This window comes from Cetorhinus maximus, chromosome 23, assembly GCF_964194155.1.
Source record: "Cetorhinus maximus chromosome 23, sCetMax3.hap1.1, whole genome shotgun sequence".
Lineage (NCBI taxonomy): Eukaryota > Metazoa > Chordata > Chondrichthyes > Lamniformes > Cetorhinidae > Cetorhinus > Cetorhinus maximus.
Window position 1 is genome coordinate 31,267,096 of NC_135901.1, and position 12,303 is coordinate 31,279,398.

The following is a 12,303-nucleotide window of genomic DNA, read 5'->3' on the forward strand; positions in this document are numbered from 1 at the left end:
CAATCATATGCTTTTTCTGTAAGTTTGATGCTATGTTTAACTTTTATAGTTAGCCATGGGTGGTGGATCGTCCCTTAGAATTTTTCTTTCTTGTTGGAATTCATCTATTCTGTATATTCTGAAATATCCCCTTAATTGTCTGTCACTGCATGCATATTGACCTATCCCATCACCTAATTTGTCAGTTCACTTTAACTAGCTCTGCTTTCATGCCCTCATAATTGCCCTTCTTTAAGTTTAAAATACTTTTCTTTGACCCACACTTCTCTCCCTCAAACTGAATGTAGAATTCAATCATATTGTGATTGCTGCAACCTCGGTGCACCTTCACTATGAGGTCAGAGGTGTCAGCTGTGGCTCAGTTCATAGCACCCTTGCCTTTGAATCAGAGGGTTGTGGGTTCATGTCCCACTCCCGGAAACCAAGAACTGTGATTGTACTCGAACGAGTTGCAATCTGTGACTGTTGATAACTCGAAAGAGTTTCACTATGAGGTCAGAGGTGTCAGCTGTGGCTCAGTTCATAGCACCCTCGCCTTTGAATCAGAGGGTTGTGGGTTCATGTCCCACTCCCGGAAACCAAGAACTGTGATTGTACTGGAAAGAGTTGCAATCTGTGACTGTTGATAACTCGAAAGAGTTTCACTATGAGGTCATTCATTAATCTTATTTCATTGCACAATACCAGGTCGACTACAGTCTGCTCTCGTGATTGGTTCCAGAACATGCTGATCTGAGAAACTACCCTGAAAACATCCATTCTTTGAACTTCCTATCTAGGCTCCCTTTGCCCATCTGATTTTTCCAGTCTATATGAGATTAAAATCCCTCATTTTTATCGTCGTACCTTTCTGACAAGCTCCCATTATTTCTTCCTTTATACTCCATCCTACCATGTGGTTACTGTTAGGGGGCCTGTACACCATTCCCACAAGTGACTTTGTGCCTTTATCATTTCTGATCTCTACACAAACTGCTTCTACATCCTGGTTTCCTGAACTTAGGTCATCCCTCTCTATTATGTTAATGCCATCATTAATTAACAGTGCCACCCCTCCACTAGCTTCCTGCCCTTCTTAAATGTCATGCATTTTTCAATATTCAGTTAGTCTGTTAGTCTCCAAGGTCCTAGCAAGGTATTGAAAATGTCAGATTTTGTAAATGGCTTTACTTAAATTTTCTATTTAATTTCAAGATAGAATGAAGTTGAGAGTCTGGAAGATAACTAATCGGCATGTCTACCTGGATCCAAGGCCAATGTGATTCACATTGCCATGGAGATGGGCTTTGATAGGGGAAGGATGCATGGGAAGCCATTGTAGGATCGGATTGGAAAGTTCCCCTAAAAGGCATCTCTGAATTTCACAGACAGAGCAGTCTTCCAGGATCTGAGAGAGAGAGCTGATAGAGGTGGCAAGTCTCTGTTTCACCACGTGGGAATGTGGATGGGACCTTGTGCTCAAACTGAAAAGACCAAATTCATGAGGATTTAAAACAAGACTGGAAGATTTGCCTTGCTTGAGTTAGAGGGATGACCCAGGAGAACCTTCACTGTGAAAGACAGTTCTGGGATTAAAGGTTGACAGACTGGGAAAGGAAAAGAATGGAAGTAAACCCTCGGGAGCGAAGAATCACTTTGGACAGGTTCCAGAGAATTGAGTGTCTATTTCAGGAACCGAGTAAAGTATGACAGTGGAGTAGGATTTTTGATTATATTCAAAGTCAAAGAGCAAAGTTCTGTTTGATAGTTTAAGGTATACATTGCCCACAAAAATGGTGTTTAGTCAATGTTGCTTTTAGTTTGTTTGCTGCAGTAAAAGTCATAAAACTTGAAGTCCTGTCATGTGATCCTTTAATTTGATCACTGGAAATTTGAATTTTGTTTTACAATTTACTGGTCTTTACAGAGATCCTAATATTTGGTTCAGAGCCACAAGTTTCAACTTCCCATTTGAGCCTCCAGCACCTTTCTGTCTCTCTATCGCTCATGTCAATGACAGCCAGGCGACGGAGCTGAGGGCTGAATTTAACTGAGAATAATGGGGCCTGCAACCCAGTTGGGAAACTGCCATGGGGCATTGCACTGATAGAGAGACAGGAAGATGCTGGAGGACTGACTGGGAAATGGGCCTCCAACCAATCAGGGCCCGGGAGGGGGTGACCGGGGCTGATGGTGACCTGACACCCGGGGTTCAGTGCCTTTGTGTCCAAAGTCGGGAGTCACTGGAACGGGGTACAGAGGAGCCGAAGAGAAACCATTTGGGTCCAGAACATTGTGCTTTTACTCTGATTGTCTTCAATCGTCAAGTAATTTTATGTTTTTTAACTATGTTCTGTTTCATTAATAAACTTTTATCAGTAAAAATATTTGATTTCCTGATTAAATTTATTCACTTTAGTGAAGGTGGGTGAGAGGGGTTGGCAGGCTCTTTAACAGAAAGTGAGTCCCTCTAAGGTAATTCACGAAGGAACCAGTGGGGGAGATGAGATTTTATTTCTCTTTTGACACACAATGTTAGAAAATGGGGTTCAGGGAGTCCATCGTGATTTACTAATTTATAAAAGCTATTTGAGGAAGTAACAAGAAATGTGGATAAAGGGGAACCTGTAGATGTGGTTTACTTAGATTTCCAGAAGTCATTTCACAAGGTGCCACAGCAAAGGCTACTACAGTAAGAGCTCGTAGTCGAAGGTGTAACATATTCACACAGATAGAGGATTGGTTAGCTAACATCGAAACAGAGAGTAGGCATAAATGGGTCATTTTCACGTTGGTAAGATGTGACAAGTGGAGTGCCACAGGAGATCAGTGCTGGGCACTCAACCATCTACAATCTATATCGATGACTTGGATGATGGGATCGAATGTATGGTGGCTAAATTTGCTGATGACACACAGATATGTAGGGAAATAATTTGCGAAGAGGGCTTAAGGAGTCTGCAAAGGGATATAGATGGTGAACTGGATGGGCAAAAATTTGGCAGATGGAGATGTGGGAAAATGTGAACTTGTCCAGGTTGGCAAGAAGAATAAAACAAACAGCATATTATTAAAATGAAGATAAATTGCAGAACTCTGAAGCACAGAGGGATCTGGGTGTCCTGGTACAGGAAGCACAAAGAATTAGTATTCAGGTACAGCAAGTGATTAGGAAGGCAAATGGCATGTTGGTGTTTATTGCAAGGGAAATGGAATGTAAAAGTAGGGATGTTTTCCTGCAGTTGTACAGGGCCTTGGTGAGACCACATTTTGAGTACTGTGTACACTTTTGGTCTCCTTATTTAAGAAATGACAGAATTGCATTCGAAGAAGTTCAGAGAAGGTTCACTCGCCTGATTCCTGGAATGAGGGGGTTATCCGCTGAGGAAAGGTTGGACAGGTTAGGCCTGTATCCATAGAAAATAGAAGGAGGAGAAGGTCATTCAGTCCTTCGAGCCTGCTCCGCCATTCAACAGGATCATAGCTGATACTCTATCTCAACACCATACTCCCACTCTCTCCCCAGACCTCTTGACACCTCTAAGCTCCAGAAATCTATGTATTTCCTTCTTTAATATGCTCAGTCACTTGGCCTCCACAGCCTCTGTTGTAGAGAATTCCATAGATTCACCACCCTCTGAGTGAAAAAGTTTTTCCTCATCCCAGTCCTAAATGGTCAACTCCATTGGAGTTCAGAAGAATGAGAGGTAATCTCATTGCAACATATAAGATCCTGAGGGGACTTGACAGGGTGGATGCTGAAAGGATGTTTCCCCTTGTGGGAGAGAACAGACATAAGGGATACAGTTTAAAAATAAGGGGGTCTCCCACTGACGGCAGAGATGAGAATTTATTTCTCTGAGGGTTGCCAGTCTGTGGAACTCTCTTCCTCAGAGAGCGTTGGAGGCTGGGTCATTGAGTATTTTTAAGGCTGAGTTTGATAGATTCTTGATTGACAAGGGAGTGAAAGGGTTTCGGGGGTGGGAAGGAAAGTGGATTGAGGCCACAATCAGATCAGCCATAATCTTATTGAATGATGGAGCAGGCTCAAGGGGCCGAATGGCCTACTCCTACTCCTAATTTGTATGTATTAACCCTTTATCCCCTTTTCCAAACTCCGAAATGATCCACAGTGATAACCCTTATTGGTGACATTGGTTAGATTTTATTCAGTATAACTAGGACCTGACACATGCTCATGTCTGAGCAGTAGTATCAAAGTGCAGCAGCATTATCATTACACTCTGGGTAGAAGCACCATCTCCACGTAAATGCTCCCTGCTCTGCCCCAGATGCCATGGCACCAGTCAATGCAATATGTAAAACCTCTACAAATCTCTGTACTCGGGGAATCCCTTCTGATACTTTTTTACATCACAAAGTCTATGGAGACTGATTTAACCCAATCATTGCCGAGCTAACATTTGAACGGACCAATTACAAAACCTGTCATTGAACCATCTGTACCCGCCCAAGCCACGTCAAACTCTCAAACAATTGGCTTCCCACGCTCCGTCACCGATACAGGGAGTCAGCATTCCAAACCACAATTTCCCATCCTGTCACCTGTCAACCATCCTCACCCAGAGAATAATCATAACAGGAATAAAAACAGGAGAAGTGTAACAATCAAATTAAAAATCAATGCACAGCCAGTCATAGTTTTTATTTAGTGTTCACTAATTAGCAAGAAAACCCGAAGTAGGGGGTCCCCCAGGATTCTTACAGCCCACACCTTGAGGGGGAGGAGAACTCTCTCTCCAACCCCTCACTCAATTTCACTCCGTTATTTTCCAGTTCTGTTCTGGCCCCGCCTGGGGTAACATCTACTCGATCTTTTCTTCTCCTGAAGGAGCGCCATGAGTTCTAGGTTCCTAATACATAAGAACATCTGCTTCAAGCAATAGACTGGCCAGTACAGCAGAAAGAAACCCTCCAATCCTCTAACTTAAACAACTGTCAGAATGAACATGGTTCAGTCCTGGATGTGATTAACAGCAGCAATAACAGCAGAATCCAGACCCTGTAATCCCTTGTGAACCCGTTGGTGTCTCTGCAGGTGGGATGACTGAGTAGATCTGTTTCCACACTAAGCGCTGGGGAATGGTCTCTCCCCAGTGTGAACTCGCTAGTGGTTCTGCAGGCTGGATACATCACTAAATCCCTTGGCATACTGCGGGCAGGTGAATGGCCTCTCCCCAGTGCGATCTCGGTTGTGCGTTACCAGTTTGGATGAGTGAGTGAATCCCTTCCCACACTCGGAGCAGGTGAACGGCCTCTGCCCAATGTGAACTAGCTGGTGTGTCTGCAGGATGTTTCACTGAGTGAATCTTTTCCCACACTCAGAGCACGTATAAGGCCTCTCCCCTGTGTGGACTCACTATTGCCTCCTGTATGTGTGTATGTGTACACAAACCCCTTTCGATCAGAGACTGCGTGTACACAAACCCCTTTCGATCAGAGCCTGCGTGTACACAAACCCCTGTCGATCAGAGTCTGTGTGTACACAAACCCCCTTCGATCAGAGCCTGCATGTACACGAATCCCCTTCGATCAGAGTCTGCGTGTACACAAACCCCCTTCGATCAGAGCCTGTGTGTGTACAAACCCCTTTCGATCAGAGCCTGCGTGTACACAAACCCCCTTCGATCAGAGCCTGCATGTACACAAATCCTCTTCGATCAGAGCCTGCATGTACACAAACCCCTTTCGATTAGAGCCTGCGTGTGCACAAACCCCTTTCGATCAGAGCCTGCGTGTACACAAACCCCCTTCGATCAGAGCCTGCATGTACACAAATCCTCTTCGATCAGAGCCTGCATGTACACAAACCCCTTTCGATCAGAGCCTGCATGTACACAAATCCCCTTTGATCAGAGCCTGCATGTACACAAACCCCTTTCGATCAGAGCCTACGTGTACACAAACCCCTTTCGATCAGAGCCTGCATGTACACAAATCCTCTTCGATCAGAGCCTGCATGTACACAAACCCCTTTCGATCAGAGCCTGCGTGTACACAAACTCCTTTTGATCGAAGTGTGTGTGCACCCTGGCCCCTTTTCGCTCAGCGTCACCTTGCTCACCCCATCCTGCTGCATTCTGGGCAGGTTTGAATTTGAGCATTTCCTGATCTTCAGCCACTATCCTCTGATTCCCAGCTATTTCTATATTTCTAAGTGTGGCTGTTTGTACATTGAGATCCCTAACCTAATTTTGAGAGTGGTTTATATGTTAAAAACACAGCTTCCTCTCTCCCTTGGACATGCTCAGTACCCCCCCCCCCCCAACACCCCCCGGCGTGGCGGATAGAACGGTTTCTTCAGAAACCTCTTTACCCAGCGAGTGGTGAGAATGTGGAACTCGCTACCACAGCGAGTGGTTGAGGTGAATAGCATGAATACATTTAAGGGGAAGCTAGATACATACATGAGGGAGAAAGGAATAGAAGGATATGCTGATGGGGGGAGATGAAGAGGGGTGAGTGGAGGCTCATGTGGAGCATAAATACTGACAGAGACCAATTGAGCCGCCTGACCTGGCCCTGTGCTGTAGACTCAATGGAACAGAGACAAATGTATTTATTTTAGAACAAAAACAAAAATAAAAATACCTGGAAAAACTCAGCAGGTCTGGCAGCATCTGCGGAGAGGAACACAGTTAACGTTTCGAGTCCGAATGACTCTTCAACAGAACTAAGGAAAAATAGAACAGAGGTGAAATATAAGCTGGTTTAAGGGGGGGTGGGACAAGTAGAGCTGGATAGAGGGCCAGTGATAGGTGGAGATAACCAAAAGATGTCACAGACAAAAGGACAACGAGGTGTTGACTGATCGACCTGTAGTGGTAGGAAAAACACTATTTATTATCCTGGATAAAATAAATGTCCTTCATCAGCTTTTGTGGGTCATTTCAGTGGAAATGTGCACTCCCAGGCTCAAAGAGCATCAGCCACTGGAAGCAAAGTCGTGAGACCAGCCAGTCCAGCAAAAAGAAACCCTCTGACCTTCCCACTTCACCAAGTGTCAGAATGAACATGGTTAAGTCCTGGATATGATTAACAGCAGCAATAACAGCAGCATCCAGCCCCTGTAATCACTGCTGAACTCACTGGTATCTCAACAGGTGGCATGACTGAGTGAATCCCTTCCCACACTCGGAGCAGGTGAATGGCCTCTCCCCAGTGTGAACTGGCTGGTGTGTCAGCAGGGCGGATAAATCACTGAATCCCTTCCCACACACAGAGCAGATGAATGGCCTCCCCGGTGTGACTGCGTCGATGAATCTCCAGCTTTGATGGGAATCTGAATCGCTTCCCACAGTCCCCACATTCCCACGGTTTATCTATGATGCAGGTGTCCTTGTGTCTCTCCAGGCCCAATGATCAGTTGAAGCCTCATCCTCACACAGGACACGTGTACAGTCTCTCACCACTATGAATGCTGCAATGCTTTTTTCAACTGAGTAACTGGTTAAAGCTCTTTCCACAGTCAGTGCACTGGAACACTTTTCACTCATGTTTGTGCCTGTGCGTGTGTGTGTGTGTGTGTGTCTACCTACTGTTCCAGTCACACTGATCTTTAAAACCTTTTGAAGCAGACAGAATAGGGAAATATTTCTCCCTGATGATATTTAGGTCCCAATAAATCAAGTCTCTCTGTCAGATTTTGACATGAAATTTGCTTTGTGATTTCTGTCTGCAAATCATCTTCTTATAATGTCCTGTAAAAGGAGTTTACAAATAGCATCACAGTCAGTACAGGATAGAAATTCAGAACACACAAGTCTAATTTCAGTGTATCATTCCTTCCTCTGTCTTTCCCCCAAAGTCTATTCTGGACACAGTCTCTCCCTTCTCACTTAGCTGTACCAAATGTACACCCTCCCAATTCTCCAGAAGGAGCGATTCATGCTGGTTGACAGATCCATGGTCACTGCTTCATGTCGTAGACACAGACATGAAAATCTTGATACAGGCTGTAAATATGGTGGGAGATTTGAGGATGTCCTGGAACTTGCTGCCTGGGCGGCTGGAGGTAGCAGAGGTGATCAATGATTTCAAATTGAAATTGGATGGGCACTTTAAGGAAATAAACTTGCAGGGGAACGAGGATATAGAGGGGGAATGGGACTGACTGGATTGCTCTACAGAGAGTCGGCATGGTCTTGAATTCCAGAATGGTCCCCTTCTGTGCTGTAATGACTCTATGACAGAAAATCTCTAACGTAGCTGCAATAATATATACATGGCTAGAAATAATAAAAATGTACTTTAATGCAGAACCATAAATAATACATCTAAAATGTACCATATAACAACATTAGACATATCTCTGTCTCAGATTAATTTACTGTCCCCTTAAATGTCAGCCATCTCCTGGGGAAACCACCCCTTTAATTGTAAACATTAGGAAAGAGACCATCCTTTTTAGCCAGACAAATAAATGTGTCAAGCTGAGGGAGCAAAGGATGTCAATGTCTTTAAGAGAGAGAGAGAGAGAGAGAGACCTGGGCCAACCTTTCCAGAGTCTGCACCCTCCCTGGATTCACTTCCTTTCCCTTCAGTTCCTGCAAGTCAACAATTTCCTCCCAGAATGAGAAAAGAAATGGAAAGGGGGAGAAAAGAAAGTGTTTTACTCACAGATGTTGGACACAGGAGGAAGTTTTAGTCTGTGTGAAGCTCAATCTTCATTCACACAAAGCCCGCGCTCTGATTGGCTGGAGGAGCAGAGTCCTTCAGGTCCTCCAACTCGTCCCATTGGTCAATCCTTCAGTATGACGGGAGGGGGCGGGCTCTCCTCCGCACATGCGCAGCTTCCCCTCTCCCGAGTTCTCCAAGCGGTTTCTCGCTCTGGCCGGAGCCTTCAGCCGGTTGCCTGGAAACCTTGGCTCGAGGAGTTGGAGGGGGAGGGGTAACAATGGGTGGGGGCGGGCCTCCCGTGTCCGCGCGTCTGGCCTGCAGACTGGAACCCGAGGATGTCACCGCGGAGCAGACTGATTCCTATTGGCTGATTCAGGCAGGTTTCCATTGTGGACGTCACAATGCGGAAGTTGGACAATGAGCTTCAGACTGAAACTTCCTCCTGTGTCCAACATCTGTGAGTAAAACACTTTCTTTTCTCCCCCTTTCCATTTCTTTTCTCATTTGGGGGGGGGAAATTGTTGATTTGCAGGAACTGGAGGGAAAGGAAGTGAATCCAGGGAGGGTGCAGACTCAGGAAAGGTTGGCTCAGGTCTCTCTCTGAAAGTCATTGACATCCTTTGAATCTAGAAGGAGAAATGTTTCTGTGTTCTGTCTGATTCAGTAGGTTCCAAACATCAGGGGGACTGGAAAAGACCCGAGACCCACACACTCGAGTGAGAGTGTTTCCAGTGCACTCACTGTGGAAAGAGCTTTCACCAGTTACACAGCCTGAAAAACATCACCATTAACAGTGAGGAGAGACTTATACATGTTCTGTGTGTGGACAAGGCTGCAACTGACTGTTAGAACTGGAGAGACACAAGAACACCCACACCATGGAGAAACCGTGGAAATGTGGGGACTGTGGGAAGGGGTTCAAAACCCCATCGAAACTGGAAACTCATCGGCGCAGTCACACCGGGGAGAGGCCGTTCACCTGCTCTGTGTGTGGTAAGGGATTCACTCAGTTATCCAGCCTCCAGACACACCAGCGAATTCACAGCGGGCAGAGGCCGTTCATCTGCTCTGAGTGTGGGAAGGGATTCTGTTCCCCACCAAAGCTGGAAACTCATCGACGCACTCACACAGGGGAGAGACCGTTCACCTGCTCTGACTGTGGGAAGGGATTCTGTTCCCCATCGAAGCTGGAAACTCATCGACGCTGTCACACCGGGGAGAGGCCGTTCATTTGCTCTGTGTGTGGGAAGGGATTCACTCAGTTATCCAGCCTGCAGTCACACCAGCAAGCTCGTACTGGGCAGAGGCCCTTCAACTGCTCTGACTGTGGGAAGGGATTTTGCTCCCTATCAAAGCTGGCAACCCATCGGCGCAGTCACACTGGAGAGAGGCTGTTCATCTGCTCTGTGTGTGGGAATGAATTCACTCAGTTATCCAGCCTGCAGTCACACCAGCAAATTCACATCGGGGAGAGGCCGTTCACCTGCTCTGAGTGTGGGAACAGATTCACTCGGTTATCCAACCTGCAGTCGCACCAGCGAGTTCACACCAGAGAGAGGCCGTTCACCTGTTCTGAGTGTGGGAAGGGATTCACTCAGTTATCCAACCTGCAGTCACACCAGCGAATTCACACCGGAGAGAGGCCGTTCACCTGCTCTGAGTGTGGGAAGGGATTCACTCAGTCATCAAACCTGCAGAAACACCAGCGAGTTCACACCGGGGACAGACCCTTCCACTGCTCCGACTGTGGGAAGGGATTCAGTCAGTCATCAAACCTGCAGAAACACCAGCGAGTTCACACCGGGGACAGACCGTTCCACTGCTCTGACTGTGGGAGGGGATTCAGTCAGTCATCCCACCTGCAGAAACACCAGTGGGTTCACAAGTGAATTGGGAGATTCGGAGGGTTTCGTTCTGCTGGACTGGCGGTTGAGAAAGGGGGGAGGGTCCAGTAGAGCAAAAGGGAAAGTCAGGGATTGGGTAGAGGGCGAGGGAGATGAAATAACAAAAATGTCATGAAGCAAAAGGTAAAAGGAGAGGAAATGATTGTAGTAAAGAAACAAAGCATTGGTCCAGAGTAAGTGTTAATGGCAGAATAAAGGACAGCTCTGTCTGAAAGTAAAAATCATGAAAATAAGATGCAGACTGGCACTTGGTTAAAAAAGAGCAAAACAGATCGACAGAGTTGACGGTCTAAATTGTTGAACTCAATGTTGAGTCCAGAAGGCTGTAAAGTGCCTCATCGGAGGATGAGGTGCTGTTCGTCCAGCTTGTGTTGGGCTTCTCGGGAACATTGCAGCAGGCCGAGGACAGAAATGTGAGCATGAGAGCAAGGTGGTGAATTATAATGGCAGCAACTGGAAGGTCAGGGTCATGCTTGTGGACTGAGCGGAGGTGTTCCACAAAGAGGGAAGCAAACAGGGAACAGATGAAGTAAAGAGAAACCATTTGGGTCCAGAACATCGTGCACATCCTTTTACTCTGGTTGTCTTTGATCCTCAAGTAATTTTCTGTTTTTTTAAACCATGTTCTGTTTCATTAATAAACTTTTATCAGTCCAAATATTTGATTTTTCTGGACTTTTCATGATTAGATTTCTGCACTTTAGGGAAAGTGGGTGTGAGGGGTTGGCAGGCTCTTTAACAGAAAGTGAGTCCCTCTAAGGTAATTAACAAAGGAACCAGAGGGGGAGATGAGATTTTATTTTTTGACACAGCGAGTTGTTCTGATCAGCCTGAAAGCAGATTCAATAGTATCTTTCCAAAGGGTAAATACTTGAAAGGGAAGAATTTGCAGGGCTGTGGGGAAAGAGCAGTTGGATGAATCGGAGAGTCCTTTCAAAGAGATGGCAGTTGTCCGATGGGCTGAATGGACTCCTGCAGCCTGTGAATGTGAGCTTCCTGCTTTTGTGCAGGTTAAAAGGGACAGATTTCATTTCAGCCTCTTCCCTGTATCTGTATTTAAAGAGACGGGTTTCTGTTCAGCTCTGAGTGACCGATATAACAATGTCTCCACTCCTCTGTGTATTTCAACATGGAACAAAGTCTTGCATGGCCGATTATTGTCAACAGCCTTCCTGTAGCTCTCACTGGATGCGGCAAGAAAGTGTTTGACTGCTTAACAATAGCGGCATCCCCTGAACATAATTCAGACACCACAACATAAACAACCTGCATTTATGTAGCACCTTTAAACATCCCAGGGAGCTTCACAGTTGACACTGAGCCACATAAAGAGATATTAGCTCAGATGACCGGTAGCTTGGTCATCGAGGTAGGTTTTAAGGAATGTCCTAAAGGAGCAAAAAAGATCGAGGGGCAGAGAGGTTTAGGGAGGGAATTCCAGAGCGTGGGGCCCAGGCAGCTGAAGACACTACCCCCAGCGGTTGTGCAGTTGAAACTGGGGATACTGAAGAGGCCAGAATTAGTGGAGCACAGATATCTCAGAGGGTTGTAGGGATGGAGAAGATTACAGGGATGGGGAGATTGTGTGCGACCACGTGGTGATTTGAAAAAAAGGAGGCTGTGGAGGGATTTGAAAAGAATGGGCCTGAATTTAGCTTAATTCAAAATCCCATTCACTTTTACAGAGGTAAAATTGGGGTCAAGGAGGAGAATTTTAAAATGGAGGCATTGCTTGAGTGGGAGCCAATGTCGGTCAGTGAGCACAGGGGGTGATAGGTGA

At 45.9% G+C, this 12,303-nt stretch overlaps 3 protein-coding genes across 3 annotated transcripts in view; all 3 read left to right on the plus strand.

Moving 5' to 3' along the window:
- The window catches only part of LOC144697120 (uncharacterized), a 432,856-nt gene extending 430,493 nt beyond the window's left edge, over nt 1–2,363 (plus strand). Inside the window, exon 4 of the mRNA XM_078568952.1 lies at nt 2,308–2,363. The gene's annotated coding sequence lies outside the window, so the exon portion shown is untranslated. The remainder of the gene's footprint in view (nt 1–2,307) is intronic.
- LOC144697094 (uncharacterized) overlaps nt 1–12,303 on the plus strand; it is a 391,382-nt gene that overhangs the window by 366,856 nt on the left and 12,223 nt on the right. The gene's annotated exons all lie outside the window — the stretch shown is intronic.
- Nucleotides 1–12,303, plus strand: part of LOC144696929 (uncharacterized) — a 164,910-nt gene that overhangs the window by 98,685 nt on the left and 53,922 nt on the right. The window lies entirely within an intron of this gene.